The sequence below is a fragment of the Sciurus carolinensis genome, chromosome X, assembly GCF_902686445.1.
Source record: "Sciurus carolinensis chromosome X, mSciCar1.2, whole genome shotgun sequence".
Taxonomy (NCBI): Eukaryota; Metazoa; Chordata; class Mammalia; order Rodentia; family Sciuridae; genus Sciurus; species Sciurus carolinensis.
The window spans coordinates 13,029,498-13,040,272 of NC_062232.1; positions in this window are offsets into that span (position 1 = coordinate 13,029,498).

Consider the following 10,775-nt stretch of genomic DNA (forward strand, 5'->3'; position numbering starts at 1 on the left):
CAAAGCTTGAGATTTTCAGGGCTCCCAGACCCTGAAGTTGCAGACCCAGTTAATGGCTCATTCATTTCCTCCTTGTTCTTCCTCAAAGGGTTCAATCTTGAAGATCTCAGTAAAAAGAGTGGTGCTTTATCTGCCTTATCTGTGTTCCCACATTTGATGTCCCCTAATCCCCTGAATGTGCTAGAAGAACATCCCAGTAGCTCCTTCCAAATCAGAATGAGCATGTAGGACAAAAGCTGCTTAGAGGGTTTTTCTTAACTTTTAAGGTTTCTGTCCTCTTAGGGATCTCAATGTGATACTTGGTGACCATCTTATAGTTTCTTAAGAATTAATATGTTTCATGCAATTTATGAAAATTAGTTATTTGTTTTCTCTCAGCCCCAAATCCATCTGTTATGAACTTAATTGTGTCCTTCTCTAATTCATATATTGAGTCCCTAACCCCCAATGAAATTGTATTTGGAGATAGGGTCTATAAAGAGGTACTTGAGATTAAATGATGTCTTAAGAGTAGCACTCTAATACAATATGACTGATGTCCTTATAAGAAGCAGATGTACACATACAAAGAAAAGGTCATCCAAGAATTCAGTAAGAAGATATTTATTTGTAAGCCAGGGAGAAAGTCCTCAGAAGAAATCAATCATACTGACACTTTGAACTTGGACTTCCAGACTCCAGGACTGTGAAAAATAAATTTCTGTTGTTCAAGCTATCTATTGTGGTATTTCATTATGGTAAGTCTGATTCACCAACCATCTATATTCTGTGATGCTGATGTTGAGACTATGCAAACCCACTTCTGCTTTTCTAGCTGCTTACATGTTAGGCTCTGCCAACCAGGGATGTTAGAAGAGATTAGAAGGCAGGAGAAGGAAGGACTTTCTCCTTCCTCTTCCTGTGAGCACCATATTGGAAACATGGCTTCTTGGCAGTGGTCATTCTTTCCAATAAAAGTTAAATCTAGTTTACAGTTTTCTAACACTACGGATCAACTTCATTTCCACCCTCCCCTACAACCTCATCTTCTCCCCCACCAAACACCTGCACCACTGGCGGATGCCACCTCCTGAAAGGTCTGGAGCTGAGCCAATGGGACCCTCTTTCAAGCTTCTGAGTTTTAATAATTTCAACCTCTTTCCTTTGTTCCCTAGCCCCAGGACTGGCAGCTGCCTCCAGCAGGTGTTACCTCCATACCTAAGTGTTCTCTTTTGCCCTTTAAGTTACCTAATTAACCACTTTATACCTAGTTATCAATTCTTTATATTAAATTATGTTTGCTAAAATGAGTGATTTTTGTCTCTGAACTAGACATTGATTGATTCATATTTCATTCAGTTTTTCAAAGAAATCTGTTTTCTGTGGGAGTGTTGGTCTAAATTACTATTACTATTACTATATAAATTACTATTTTCCTGTTACCAAAATTGGAAGTCCCCAAGTATTCTTATGTTGATCTATTGCATTATCACTAAGGCCAAACCATGCAGTCTTTGCTTTTGCCCCAAGATAGATGATGGGGAGGTCTTCTTTCTTTAATATGTCATCCCCTCATTTTATTTTGGGGGATCTTTCAGTTCTACTATGAGAGATGTATACCTCTGGTCTCACAGGGGTCTGTGCCCCTTTCAAATTGTGTAGAAGGAAAGGTGGCCTGACCTACAGTTTGAGAGTTCAGGAGTAACAACTAAAATGATCACTCAACCTCAGGCATCATTAGCACTAGTGTGGGAGTCTCTGCCACCTCATTATGGATTTTGACTCAGGCTGCAGATGGCTCACTAAGCACCTTGGCTTCTGAAACTCACAGTAATATCTATGGACAAGACGTTGACCATTTTCTGGTCTAATGTCCTCTGTTCCTAAGTGAAGAAACTGAATTCAGAGATCCCATAACCAAATTAATAGAAATCATGAGTAGGACACAGAGTTCCTGACTTCATTCCAGCTCTCCTTTCATTCTTGGCTTCCATTTTAACTGCCCACATGCCCACCCACCTCCATCCTATTTTCTGTTTTTTATTTCTTCCTCCTATTAACTCTTCTAGTCCCTTGGTCCCCCCTCATCCTTAATGTGCATTGTGCTCCAGTGTCAACATTCACTCTTCCCTGCTCACAACATCAATCCTGTTTCCTCTGGCCTTTTTGTCTCCCTTGTTTCCCTGCCTAGAATTCCCTTCCCCTAAATCTAACCATCTGCAAGATCAACTCAGTGGAATCTCTGCCTTGTGTCCTTCCCTACAATACAAAGTTGGAAGTAATTTCTCCATCCTCTGTACTGCTGTGACACCCTGTATTTCTGTTAGACCATCCTTTAGTTCTGTTCTATTTTTGTGCTTATTTCTTCTATGTAACATTATAATCCACTAGCATGCAAAGATTCTTTCATCTTTGACACTCCTCAGTGCCTGTCATAGAAGTTTCAATATAATAATAATAGTAATTAGCAGTTATTGAGTGTTTACTGTATGTTAAGCCCCATGTTTAAAGTTTTACATAGATTGGCTCATTTATTTCTTACAATAACCCCAAGAAGGAAATACCATTATTAGTCTCATTTTTCACATGAAGAACCTGAGACACAGAGAGATTAAGAAGATTGCCTAAGATAACACAGCTGAGGAGTCCAGTCTCAGGGCTTTTGATCCCATAGTTCAAACATTTATCTGCAATGCTACACTCTCTTCTAGAGACCATCTGGGGATTTGAATTTATTTCACTGTTGTTAAATACTGAAAAGATAGTTTTTATTTGAATAACAAATACCCAAATCTATAAGATTAGTTGCCCTCCCAGAAAGGAAGCAAAAAGGAAAAACTAAATAAAAGGTTAGGATCTCAGATTTTTATCAGTAAAAACTTAAATACACTTCATGAAATTATTTGATCTTGTAAATAATTTAAAGACTAAAGTGTAAGTCCTCTCCCAGAAGAGAATGATTTTGTAAAGTGTGATGTGGCTTATTAAATCTTTAAAATCCATGGAAGGAAAGAGAAAAACGTGAGTCATTATTATTAGTTGGCTTAAATTTTATGAGAGCTCTTGTGAGCTAATAAGGACTGGAATCACCTCAGGAGTTTGCCATTCTTGTGTGGGTGTGGGCTTATTTTGCTTCGTTTTCATCCCCTCAAGTAGGACATAGCTAACTATGACAATGTCAACTCCATGGTATCCTGAAGATTCCTATAGGGTAGGTTTCCTCCCTGTGAACCCCCAAGCCACTAGGTGGTTGAGGAGATTTTAAGTATAAGGATGCATAACCAACCATTCCTTAGAACAGGACCTTCTGAAATTTTTGGCTGAAGAAAAGAAACCTGAGGAGTTAGGTCACAGTTGGCCAGAGTTTTAACTGTATTTTACTTGGAAGAAGGACAATAAGGAAGTGATGGATTAGCAGCAAGGTCGGACATAGCTTCAGATTTACCATTTACTGGAGAGCCACTGAGGCAGTGGGTAAAGTGTTAAGCCTAAATAAGCTTTGGCCTCAGACAGACCTCAGACCACTGGGCCTGCTGTTTAATAGCTCAGTGACATTGACTAAGTCACCTAGACTCTAGTTGCATTTTCCTCCTGTGTCAACTGGGGATAATGATACTCTTCTTAAAAGATTGTTATGATGGCTTAATAGCATACTGCGGCTTCCCAAACTTGAGTCATTCACATATCACTGCATCAATCAGGGTAATTCTGAAGGAAGTTTAGTAAAGGGATCTGTTACAAAAGTGTGGGCAGAGTTCAAGGAAACCAGCTAATGAACAGTTCAGGACCCAAGACTAGCAATTGTAAGGAGCTGTTATCATGGTAGGCCTGAAGTGGGCAAGAGAAAGTCATTTAGAAAATGCTGCAGGACTCTGGTCATCAATAAAGGGTCCAGTCAACCTGCAATGACACTACTGGAGAGGAAGCAGCAGACTGAAAAAGCACCACAGCCTCACTCTTCTCCCACTCTCAATCTCCTGCTCGGGCTTCTCATTGACTGAGAAAAGCCAGAAGCATGGGAACCTATGATTTGGTCCATATGATCAGCCTCCTGTTATAGGGCAAGGAGGAGGAGGGGATGAGTGAGTGTGAGGGGGCAAGTGGAGCCTATTGAGCACACTGCCTTGATTAGTATTGTCCCATTTTCCACCTTAAAATTAAACCTCCCTTTCATTAACTGAATAAATTTACTTTTAAAAGGAGATATCTTAAACCTCATCCTAAGAAATAACATCTACAAAATCACGGGACAGGTTTGCTATTTTTTCTCCATAATATGAATTAAAATTAATATAAAAATACTCAATATGCACACACACACACACACACACACAATGCTTTGGGGAGTTTAACCTCATTCCAGGGCTTGGAACACACTAAGTACTCAATAAAGTGCTTATTTCTATTGCTGGAAATTTCAGATGAATATGAAGTGGAACACTTGGTGTATATTTGAACTAACGTTTTAAATATATATGCTACTGTTACAAACACAATCTTTGCCCAGTGTATTTTCTAACTGGGTAGCATGAATTTATAGAAAAGATTATATAAATGGATTTTGTACATTTGTAACTGGCCCATGTTAATGAATTTGATTATTCGACCCATTGATTTTTCATTAGATTCTTTTGGTTTCTCTAGGCAAACAAGCAAATCATTGGGAATGTTGATAAATTTTTCCTCTTATTGCTGTTAATATGTTACAGTGGCTAGAACCTACAGAGCAATGTTGAACTATAATAGAACAATAGTGACTTCAGGAATTATTTGTTTTATCCTTTTAAAAAATTAATGCTTCTAGCTTTTGTTGCTATATTTTTTAATATTAAACATGTTGTTGGCTGTTGGCTTATGAGAGATATTCTTTATCTTGTTAAGGAATGCCTTTATATTCCTAGTTGACTAAAAATTATTATCAGAATGGGCATTTATGTCTTAGCAAATGCTTTTAAAACATCTATTGAGACTTTACATCCCTGGAATAAATCCTGCTCCATTATGATGTATAATTCTTTTAGTTTGTTGTTTTGCTTTTTTTTCCTGCAAAAGTTAGGTTGAATAAAAGAAGAGTGTATATGCCTGAAAATCAAGTTTAGGATTTTGAGGTACTAAAAAAAGTACATAAAATTAGAGTTTCTATTATTTAATCAGAAGAACAATAAATATGTCAGAGTCTATTAGTGAAATGATATGTTGCACACACAAGAATGTTTAAAATAATAAATGAGAAATAACTGTATTTGCAGGTTTCCAACAATCTGGAAATAACCCTTAGCACTCTATAGGCTACTGAGTCTATCTTTTACCTCCAACACTATACCAGTTTCTCAAAGAATGGAGGGACCCAAAGTTGGACAGCTCTTAGTTGTATTTGCCCTTTCAGGATAGAATTCCAGATGGAGATTAACTTGGCCTTGTAGATAGTCCTGTTTTTCTAAAAATTGGCCCAGTATAATATTGTTCTTTTTGTCTCTACTTAGATTAGTTTGAGCAAGGACAACTAAGCAACTAATAGACCAAAACACAACATAGGAGAGTTGCATATCTGTCTGTGGGTGGGGGGATGGCACATGAATATGCATGAAAGGGATGTGCTCCATGTTTGTAATCTGCATAAACCTAGACCACCTTGTCCACCTCAGCTCAGTGTCCATTCAGAAGAAACACCACTCCAATGATCCAAAGTAACTGAAAAACTGTTTACATTTTTACTATAGTATTTGCAAAGTGCACAGAAAAAAACTTCATTTGTAGTACCTAGTTGTTTCTATTTTCTTATCTTTCTCCTCAAAGCTCCGTTCCATTCCAACCCCATCTCTCACAAAGTCCCTAGACTTTCTCTTCAACCCGGTCTGACTGGACTTTTGCCTCATCACACCTTCTAGATCCATTCTTTTCCTTAATGTCATTGACATTCTACCCTTCTTAATGCAAACAAGTAGAGCTCTTTTTTTGGTCAACCTTTCACCCATTTCCCAGATTTGCATGTTAAGGCTCAAGAATTATCAGGAAAAAAGGCAAAATCCTTAATACAGTTTTTATTGTATTTTCCTATAAAACATGCAGGAAAAAAATCCCAAACTTTTGCTTACCCAGGACTTTTAATTTTCCTCCTCTGGCAAATGTTTTACCATGTTCTAATTTGATAGATTTTAAATCTCCCCACCACACTGATGCACTTATGGAACAGCCAATAAACAACAAAGATGTCAAAAGCAGAGAGACCTAGGTAGCTCAGGACCTGGAAAAGGGATGCTATGAATAATGGAGTGTTGGGTCTGTTGGCAAAATTATGGTCACAAAAAGTGCCATCTCTTCTTACTTGGCCTGGTTCCCTCCAAGGTGAAGTTTCCAAAGAAGTATTACTAAGGTCTCAAGAAAAAGGTACTGGAAGAACAAGACACATTAAGCTGTCTTTTTGGCTCTTAAATCTGGAGGGTTTTCAAGGCCTGAGATGCATATAACTGGAGAAGGAGGGCCCTGCCTGCCTTGAGCAGTTTCTGTCCTGGCCCTTGCCCTCTGCCCACCGCTTTCAGTCTCTAAGAGCCCAGAGGCTCCCTTCAGTAGAGTGATGAGCCTATTTTTAAAGAGCAGGCACACTCTGAATGAATAATGACTTCTCTTTTTCTCCACTCTGTGCCAATCAGTGACTCATCAACCATTTTCTAAATGACTATGTTTTCATTCCCCAGTTTCCTTCACAGTGCGATATTAGAGAAGATTAAACGCAGCCCCTAGCAGCCTTCCTCTGCTTTTCTGCATCTTGTTTTAGAGATGTTAATGTTCCCAAAATAGAAGTGTTTCATTGAATACTCATCATTTAGTGACAAGTGAAAACACATACACACAGATACGCACATGCTGCAGTATCAGGGAAAGGCTCTATGGATTATGGAAGGAGGATGGATGAAAAGAAAAGTAGGAACCTTGAACTATGAAAAATGTAATATCTCAGCTGGACCCCATTGTCTACCCCTTCCTCCTAATTTTTCAGGGTGAGACCTTTTATGAAGGACCCCAGTATATTGTGTATACTGTTATGGTTTAAATATTGCTGCCCCCCAAAAGCTCATATGTGAAACAATGCAAAAAAGTTTAGAGGTGAAATGATTGAGTTATAAGAATCTTAACCAAATCAGTGTGGTAACTGTAGGCAAGTAGGGTGTGGCTGGAGGAGGTGGGTCCCTGAGGGCATGCATTTGGGGTTTATATTTTGTCCTCACTGAGCAGAGCTCTCTCTCTACTTCCTGGTGCCATGTTCCCAGCTGTTTTCCTCCACCATGCTCTTCTGCCACGACATCCTGTCTCACCTCCAGTCCTGAGGAATGGAGCCAAATGTCTATGGACTGAGACCTCTGAAACCATGAGACTCCAGATAAACTTTTCCTCCTCTAAAATTGTTCTTGTCAGGTGTTTTTGTCACAAAAAAGAAAAGGCTGACTAAAACATAGTCACTTTCTACTTTATGCTGTTCTCTTACTGCCAAATTTGTTTCCCTTTATGATAACTTTTCTAGTTCCCTCTGGTCCTGTTGGCAACTACAGGGAGAACTACTTTGCTAGGTTTTCCTCTTCCTATTACTGCTACTAGACATTGCTGATTCTAAAATGAGACTTGCCTTTTCTCCCAAGGACCAAAAGAGAGTTGGGATGGTGAACATACACCCATTGGTATTTCTCAGATAATTGTATTTCACCTATCCGGCTGTTGATGAGCCTGTGGTCTTATGTTCTGGACAAAAATCCCACCCAAAACCAATCCTTAGCTCTATCTTCTGTACTGTGCCAGGGATCTGCTATTTACCCTTGTCTACCCTGCTATACCTTGCTCTGTGGCCTAGGAGCTTCATCTATGTGGATTGCATCAACAGGGCTCCCTGGTCCAGAGGCTTCCAGTTGGGTGTGAACAATACAGTCTCTGAAGGAGATCAAAGTTGGAGGGTGGGAGTTGGGAGGACAGTGAAGCCTATGTATTTATTCTGTTCAGTTCCCTCTTTTGGCAGATTTTATCCCTTGACCTAAGGCCACTGTTTCTTTCAAGGAAGCCTGCCTACATGTCTCTCCATCCTTCTGGAAACCTCTCTCTTTCTTTCAGACTAGAGATGATAACAGCTGTGCTGCTGCTTGTCCTTGTCCTGCTCTCTCTCCACTTGCTACCATTGTACAATTAGTCTCCTGGTAAAAGAAGTCTTTTCAAGTCATCCTAATTTGAATGTGCCATCTGTTTCCTATTGATATCCTTACTGGCCCTACCTTTCTCTCCTCCACTCCCTCCCCACACCTTGGCCCTACTTTGTTCTGATTTTTTTCTCACCTCCTATGCATATTTTGGCCTCCTGAGGTCTCAATCACAGTGGGCCTTCTGAGGCACATGCTGATCCTTTGGAAAACAGCACGAAAGGGGCTACAGTGATAGCAATGAGACTTTCTGGAGTAAGAAGCACAACCCCCAGAAGTCTTCAGACTTATGCTCTAAGTGTGATATACATGAGCTTCAGTGGCTAACACATACTTGCTAGGAAAAAAGGAAAAGATCATTTAGAGCTGGATTACTGACTATGGCCTAAGCCTTCCACATTACATTGTGCATGTCCTAAGCCTATAGGAGTTCTTACTCTGTGAACCTTTCCCAGGTCATCTAAGGCCACAGTAATCGCTAGAGCAGCTGAATCTCAATAATCGTAATTATAATCATCATAATGGCTATCAATGACTGAGTGCCAATATTGAACCAGGCACTGTGCCTACTGTTTTGCCTTAGTAAACCAAATGGAAGTTTCCATCTCTCTCTTACAGGTTGCCTCTCCACAGTATTTGGGAAAGGGAAATATCAAATCCCAGTCCATTCCCAAGTTGTCCCCTGCATGGTTCCACTTTGGAGTCATGTGTTACTTCGCACTCCACAAGGGAGAACTACTAACTTCCCTGTGGGTGGTGGTCTGGACCTCCCACAGGGCTTTCCCATTGGTGAATTTCTGTTTCTTCTGCAAGGATCTACTCTGGAAGCTTTGGGAAGTGATTGGGAGTCCCAGCTGTCACTTTCATCCCTACCATAGTCAGAATGATCTGTGGGTCTGTCAGTCTGTGCTGAAGGTTTGAGGTACATCAAAGGAGAAAACCACATGTGAAGGGAAAAATATAAGACCACAGGAATGCTAGAGGAATTTAGCTGCCACAGGGGGACACTTAGAGGTACACTCTAGTTCCTGTCCTGGTTCCCCTTCTCTTTCAAGTTGACTCTTTTCTGTGGAAGCCAAGTCTTATTCCACTTCTACCTGTTCCCTGTGAGAAGTGTTTATGCACTTGGGGGCAATTCCCATTCCAGGATGCATCCTTCTTTCCCCAGCAAAACCTTTCCCCCAATGTGAGTTGGTCAACCAGTGCACCTCTGTAGTTTCCCCCGGGTGGTATAATAGTCACTCTCCCTCAAGCCCTGTATGCTGACATGAGAGACAAATGCATGTCTTTATTTTTTAGTAGTCCTCTCTCTCTCTCTCTTTCTCTCTCTCTCTCTCTGTCATGCACACACACACACACACACACACACACACACACACACATACACATGCATGCATACATGCATACAGAGGTCTTCCAATATGTATGTTAATTCTTGGGGGCAATATAGTCTATACCCAGAAGGAGAAAGACAGCTCTTTCCCTAAGTGCCTCCAGGATTTGCAAGGCCCCTCTTCCACAGTGTGTTTGTACCTCACATCATTACATGTTTACAATTGGTTCTTCTGTTCATTTTTCTCTTTTGAGTTGCTCAGCCTTTGGCCTATGGGAATAGGCACTTTAATGGCCACTCTTTAGCTATACAAAGTCCCAGTTAGGTGTAGAAACAACCACTTATAAGTGAAATTGCATTGCTTAGCTAGGGTCCCTCTTCTTCCCAATCTCTGTCTGGGAAGAGGAGTTGGTTTCATTGCTCCAGTTCCATATACCTTAGCTCTAGACTTTCAATCTTCCAGGATGGCTGAGATTCTTTTCCTACATTCTTTGCCTTAGCAGATAGGCCAGCACTCTTCGAACCTAGAGATTGACATTTTCACTTTCTCTCTCTCACCTCTATATCATACCTATCACCAAGTCCTGGTCATATCTCCTTGCTATTTCTGGAGCCCATCTTTTCATTCCTCCCTTCTTTACCACCTCTAACACTGCCTCCATGTTGGCTGTCAGTTCATCCAATCATCGTTCCCATCCTTTATCTTCCATCACTAAACTGTAAGGTCCATAAGGGCTAAACTTTTGTTAATTTGGTTCACTGCCGTATCCCATGTGCCTAGTGCACTACCTGGATGGTGTTAGCTACCCAATACTTATTTGCTGAACAAATTAATAAATTCTTGCATCCAATTCACATATCTTAGAGGCTGGGCAATAAGACCTCTGGCACTGTTTTGCATACAGCCAGCTGTCATGGGATACTGTTGGATAAATGAATATTTCTTTTGCTCAAGGTCATATAGCTAATTAGTGGCTGCACTGAAATCAAGTCTTCTTGCTTCAGTTGATTCTAAATCTTGGCTGCACATTAAAAATACTTAGGGTGTTTAAAAAGTCCTGATGCCCAGGATGTACCGTAGACCAACTAGCACTTCTTGGTGGAAATAGGAGTGGGAGCCAGGTATCAATATTTCTTAAATTTTCCCAGGTAATTATGATATACAAAGTTGAGAACCATATTAAATCAAGGTAACCTCATACTGCATCTAACAGAATAGAAGTTTGACAAAAATTTAAAAACCCTTACTGAGTGAATGGAACATTGAATTTACATGTCCAGAA